The sequence below is a fragment of the Podarcis bocagei genome, assembly GCF_964188305.1.
Source record: "Podarcis bocagei genome assembly, chromosome: 12".
NCBI lineage: Eukaryota > Metazoa > Chordata > Lepidosauria > Squamata > Lacertidae > Podarcis > Podarcis bocagei.
The window spans coordinates 3,546,480-3,553,324 of record NC_138137.1 but is presented as its reverse complement, the minus strand read 5'-3'; the positions used below and the strand labels follow the sequence as shown (position 1 = coordinate 3,553,324).

Here is a 6,845-nt window from a genome sequence, read left to right as displayed (position 1 = left end):
AGCTGGGAAAGGGGGCGCCGGGGGGCCGCGGCTCCCGGCTGCTCCTCATCCAGATCTGCCAGCCGGAGCTGCCTGCTTCTCAGCCGCCCATCGCACAGCAGCGGCGCGCCTCTCTCCAGCCGGTCCCCGGAACAGGTGCCAGGAAGAGCTGGCGGGAGAAGCAGCCCCCCTGGCGATGGCCGGCCCTCGCCTGCCCCGACCTGCAGCGCTTTCCTTGCAGCTTCCGCGCTCCCTCTGGGGGCTGTGAGATGGGGCTGGCCGGCGGGCAGCGCGCCCAGGGCCGGCGAATGAACGCGCCCCTCTTCGGTGACACGGGCTCCGGAGGGAGGGCCGGGCCAGCTCGCTGCATAGATGCGAAGCCTGCACAAAGCGCGCACACACACGTACTGTGCCAGCCCACAGCCATCAAACAGGTTCAGTCCAACAACTCGTCCTTCTTAGAAGTTACCTGGCTGTTTTTATCTTTTATTTTCAATATATAATCATCAATCTCTTGGCTCTTTCTGGATTGAACAACTGCCCTTCAGGTGGCTTTGCTGAAACAAAGGGGGGCTGCAATTTGAATCTGCTGGTCTGCACCAGAGGCTCGTGGCTTTCACTTGTGCAGTGAATTGATACAAAAGGGTTTTTTCACATTATGTATGAAAATGTCCAATGCCAAAATGTATTTTTAATAACTACTTTTGTTTTTTAAAATGTCACTGTTAAGGTAAATATCAACCTGTGCTTTTCTGAAGTCACTGTTTGCAATCCCCTTCCTCATAAAACCCCACACATAGAAACGTACAACATATAAACTCCGTGTGCCCCTTGTTTTGCTCCTGACTTGTTGCAGGTTATGGGACCTCTGCTGGGGTTTTGATGTCAGAATATTGTTATGAATTTGGGGAGTCAGATTGGATTATATCCTGTACCCCTTCCAAATCTGTGATCCTGTGGATGGGTAGAATTTATAATGGCAAGCTTGCCAAACCAGTGGCTTTGGCTGACTAAGCACCACAATTAGCTCAACAAGAGAAGTCGCTCTATTCCCTCCCCGCTCCCCTAGCTGCTAGGTAGGAGAAGAATAGCCTGAGCTTTGGGTGTGAGCTGAGCTGGAAGCGGAATACACAGAGACATGCTTGCTTTGTGCTGAATTCAAAGCTGTGACTAATGGAGAAGTAATATCTTCTGGGGTGCTAGTGCTATGAGCCTCTCCATCCTATGCTTGGCTTGTATATATGTGTAAATAAAACCATATATCCTAACGCCTCCATGGACTCTCAGAAGGCACTGGAGTGTTTCTGCTCAGACTGGGGTTGTGTTTTACAATATGGTTACAAAAGTGGGGTGCCATCCCACGTTCTGCAGAGTGGTAGCAAGACTACAGGGGGGCCCAGGTCCTCACCCAGGGTTTGTGCTCCTTTGGAGAATTGAAGTACAGTGGTGCCCCGCAAGACGAATGCCTCGCAAGACGGAAAACCCACTAGACGAAAGGGTTTTCCGTTTTGGAGGTGCTTCACAAAACGAATTTCCTATGGGCTTGCTTCACAAGACGAAAATGTATTGCGAGTTCCTGCGGGTCCCCCCCCCCTTTTTCCCAAGCCGCTAAGCCGCTTATCAGCTGATCCTTCGCCGCTTAACAGCTGATCCGCTAAGCCGCTTAACAGCTGATCTGCTAAGCCGCTTATCAGCTGATCCGCTAAGCCGCTTATCAGCTGATCCGCTAAGCCGCTTATCAGCTGATCCGCTAAGCCGCTTATCAGCTGATCCGCTAAACCGCTTATCAGCTGATCCGCTAAGCCCGCTAAGCCGCTAATAGCGCTTAGCTGCTAATGGGCTTGCTTCGCAAGATGAAAAAACCGCAAGACGAAGAGACTCGCGGAACGGATTCTTTTCGTCTTGCGAGGCACCTCTGTAGCTTTAAGAGATATGTTTTATTCACATATGTATCACCTTTATCCCAGGTGAAGCCCTGGCTTGAGAAGGAAGCTTAGCCTGTATTTTTCCACTGACTGCAGTGTTCCCTTCAATACTACAATTTATTAATTTCTCAGGTTTAGGAGCCCCCCCCCCAATCTATGAAAATATTTTATATTTTATTCCAGTAGTTTTGTGGTCACAGCAGAAAGCCAGAAAAGCAGAATCTTCAAGTGTGTTTTAGCAGGCTTCAGAAAATGCCTCAAGCATGGAAAGGAATTAATGCTAATGTCTTCCATAGAAGTACTTTTAGCAATGGTGTAATGAATTCACAATGCAATCTACTCAGGATTTAATTCCAAGTAAGTGTATGGCACTGCAACCTTCATTTCATTTTTTAAGAAATAACTTCAAGATGTACAGAGGCACATAGTCATGATCAAATATGTTGCCCCCTTCACATGGTGAGCTCCCTTGTGAAGGGGGAGTTCTGGAGATTTGTGGTAATATGTACAGAGCAGCAAAGAAACAGACCATGCTCCTCCGTAAAGCCGGGATGTCAAATGCGATTGGCTTTGAGGGGAAAACCCATCCAGCTGATTCCCAAGAGCCCAAACAGTTTTGCTGAAAATAACCATCAGTTTAAAAATGTAGCAGAGGTAGTGGCAGTTATTATGTTATAAAAAATAATTCTCCCTGTCCCGTTGCAGGGTGCCACCTTTCCCTGTTCTGACTCTCCAGATCCTACGACCAGCTCCAGCACACCAGGCCAGAGTGCCTCCTTGCTGCTCCTGGTTCATAGGGCTCACCCCCTTTGTCCATCCCATGGCCCCAAAGGACTTCTGCGTATTGGAAGAGATTGCTTCCCAATCCTGCCAGAATAAATATTCCCATCATTCAAATCTCCACCTTTGTCAGGAATCCCCAGACTCACTTGACTACACTGCAAGTCCATGTGTGCCTGTTTCTCTTATCTTTACACTGCCACCAGTTCTCAGGATGCTCCAAAATGTCCTAGTCTTGAAGGACAAGAAGGACTCCACCACCAATAAACACAATTCCAGTCATATTCATATTGAGGCCATGATTGTCATGATGGCCATCTGTCATGTATGAGCTAGTTAAGATTACTGAATTGCAGGGGTTGGACTAGATGGCTTTCAGAGCCCTTTCCAATTCTATGATTTCCCTATGTCTTATGAGCATAATATATATTTTTATAGGTTTCTGTTTTTCTTTCCAAGACCCTGACTTGGCTTTGTAAAGTCCAGAGAAATTCTTGTGCTATAATTGCCTGTCATAATCAAGAATGATCATTCTGTCAAGAAGCCTGCTGATGTCCGGGAAGTTAATTGCTTTTTTCTGGCATTCCTCTAGACTTGGGAGAGAAGGAGCAGCTGTTGGCCTGATCTCGGCATGCTAATAGGAAATGATAAGCCTGAGTTGCGCTTGCTGAACTTCATGAGACAGCTTTCTGCCCTTGCTATTTCAGTCAACTTAGGTTTCAAGTTCACCATAATGAGGAATAGCACAAATAATAACATCCAATGAGGCTTTTAAATTTTATCATTTTTGCATTTTGTACAACGTTGGAAAAGCTGGCAAGCTGAGGGCAAGGAGGCAGGTAGGAAAGATGGCTGGAACTCACTCTGAGTCTGAACATTAGTAAGAACATATTGGGCTTGCTTAATGACAGCAGTGATAGCAAAGAAGGTTTTTGGCTGGGAGTGGGAAGACTGAAAATGATAAATCATTCTCTGGCACTATCACATCCTCTAAGTGACACCCAGTAGAGCTTTTCCAGGTGGTTTGGGGTCTTTTGCAATCTTGCCCATCTGCAGATGTTAAGTTACTCTCGGAGAAGCATATTGTTACAGGATGGATGGTGATTAATGGATTGAGGTTAAATCCTGACAAGACAGTAGTACTTTTCTAGGGGACAGTGGGTCCTGACTGGGGTAACTGTGCCCCTAAAGGACCAGGTGTGCAGCCTAGGGGGTCATTTTGGACCCACAGCTGTCTATGGAGGCACAGGTCAATTCTGTGTCCAGGGCAGCTGTACATTGGCTGAGACCCTACTTCCCAGAGACTGTCTCAGCAGAGTGGTAATCTGCCACTTGGATTACTGCAATATGCTCTATGTGGGGTCACATTTGAAGGTTACTCAGAAACTACAGCTAATACAGAATGCAGCAGCTAGACTGATGACTGGGAGCAGCTGTCAGATCTATATACCACCAGTCCTAAAGGATCTACATCGGATTCCAGTATGTTTCCAGGCACAATTCAAAGTGATGGTGCTGGCCTTTAAAGCCCTAAATGGCATTGGCCCTGCATACCTGAAGGAGCTTCACCACTTCCATTGTCCAGTCTGGACACTGAGGTCCAGCTCCAAGGACCTTCTGGTTGTCTCCTCACTGCGAGAAGTGACATTACAGGGGACCAGGCAGAGGGCCTTCTTTGAATGCCCTCCTGTCAGATTTTTAATAAACAACTATTTTGACTTTTAGAAGGCATCTCAGGGAAGTTTTTAATGGTTGATGTTTTATTGTGTTTTATATTTTGTTGTGAGCCACCCAGAGTGGTTGGGGCAACTCAGTCAAATGGGCAGCATATAACTAATAAAATTGTTGTTGTTTATTAAACATTTTGAGGCTCACATTGCTCACATCCATTGCAACACACACACCACATCACCATTCAGCTACTGCTTCTGATGAGTCTATAGAAGTGTCCTGATCACTCACAGATCCAGAAGTGGTGGATGACTTCCAGTTGTGGACAAGATGCTTGGACGAGGAAGGCCTACCACATGTGCACTTGTTCCTCATGGAGTACTTGGTAAATACCCCCTTGAGCAAGAGGGATGCTCTCAGCTCCATTAAAAGAGGCAGTGGCACTAATGCCCATGAAGACCTTGACAGTCTCAATAATAATCAGCTGGTTGCCAACGTTTCCTTCTGGGCAAGACCCATTGCTATATAGATTCAGACATTTTGGATGAGAAGGTTTCAAGATGCCTTTCAGTCAGATTTAAAGATTTGGATTTGGTTCTGAAACCTCATTGGTCACCTTAATACATTACCTACACTGGGAGAGAGTGCAATGCTATTGATTCTCATGGACTTATTGGCAGCTTTTGATACTACAGACATTTTATGCTTCTGAATAGGGTGAATAGACTGACAACTGGGGGCTGCTAAGGAAGCCCAGCTTGACCCAAGACCTAGGTCAGCACTGGTTTCTGTTGAATTCAGAAGTTAAACCCAGGGTTAAACCAACCCTCAAGGATAGTAGCTGCCACCACTTCAGTTTCTGTCCAAGCAGCCTAAGCCCAGAGATTCAGGTTGCATGCCAAACACCTACAAGATGCAAAGCTACAAGTATCCCTCTCTGCTATTTGAAGCCTCAGGCAAAATAAGCCAAATTACACAGCAGCCAATGTGAACAGAGAAAGACGAGACACTGGTTTATAGAATCGAGGCTTTACTCAAAATAAATACACCAACTTGAAGAATATAACTAATAATATAGCAACACAGCATGACAATAAGAAAAATACTGATTAAGAATTTAAGAACATTTAGAAAATAAAAAACAACCCCACAGAAAATATTAAAGCTAACTGTTTAACTAGCCTAATACATTACCCATCACCTCCTGGCAAATAGAAGGGGAAGAAATGGAGGCAGAGTGACTTCCGGTCGGCGCCAGTGTTTAATGGCGGTCCTTGCCTCGAGCTCCGAGGAAGGACTGCTCCGCAAGTTCGGGTCTGACCCGCTACGGCGAGCGGGGGACCCCTAAAATTGCAGGCGCTGAAGCCTGCAAGCAAGGAGACTCGGCGGGCACCTTTTGCGCCCCCCGGTACTGTGAAAGAGCCTTTTTAAAGGCTACGGAGCGGCACCGGGTGTGAGCGCGGTGCTGAGAGTCGTCACCCAGCCTGCGGAGTGAAGCCGCGTCGCCATCGAACAGAGAGCGCCGATTCCTTCCTGAAAATTTGAAATTGGACTACAAACCCGTGAGTAAGACTGATACAAGGAACGGGACATTTAAAAGTGGAAATTACAATTTGGCGGAAAACGGGAAAGGCATAAAGTAAGGAAGTCTGCCTCCCCGGACTGCATGTAAATAAAGCAACGAAACGATAAAGCTGCATCTAAATGAAGCCTAACCTTTAAGTTGTTTAAAACCGGACATTGGATTAAATCTCCCCCCCCCCCTAGTAAGCAGGAGAAGGAGGGGGGGAAATTTGGGAACTTTTAAACCTGCTTGAAAGAACGGAGGAGAGAAAACTTCCACTGTCAAAACCCTGAGTCGGGCTGCTGGAGTAAACACCAGGCAGCTGAACTGTCAATTTGAATTGGATACAAAGTTAAGATCTTGACTGGGACAAAGTTACAAGACTTTAATGGAGTTATTTTGTGAACATTTAAGTTGAAACTGTAAAAAGTGCTTTAACTGTGGACTTTGGACATTGCTGTTTGGATTCTTTGTTTGCTATTTTATGAGCTTTGGACTTTTTAAAGTGGATACAATTAAATGCTCCCCCTAGAGGACTTTAAAAAACTTGCTACTGAGAGAGGGAAAGAGTGGAACTTTCCACTTCCAAGCCTTTCCTGTGAGAATTGACCTTGAGGACATGAGTAGCCAACCAGATGAGATAACAACTAGATCCAAAACAAAACAAACTCAGCAAACTCAAAAGAAAAGGGGCTCGATACAAGGCACAACACCAGCTGGACAGGAAAAAGTACCAACTGCATCTATGGAGTCAATGACACAGGCATTGCTCAAAATAAATCAGTCCTTGGAAGCATTGACAAAGCAGTCGGCGGAGAATACAAAAAAACTGAATGATCTGACAACAAGATTAGACTTGAATACGGCAAGTGTAGCCTCCAACACAGATTCTATAAACAAACTTATTCAAGAAAACTCTGAAACAA

At 45.9% G+C, this 6,845-nt stretch overlaps 1 long non-coding RNA gene across 1 annotated transcript in view; it reads left to right on the top strand.

Moving 5' to 3' along the window:
- The window catches only part of LOC308570432, a 175,216-nt gene that overhangs the window by 119,743 nt on the left and 48,628 nt on the right, over positions 1-6,845 (top strand). The gene's annotated exons all lie outside the window — the stretch shown is intronic.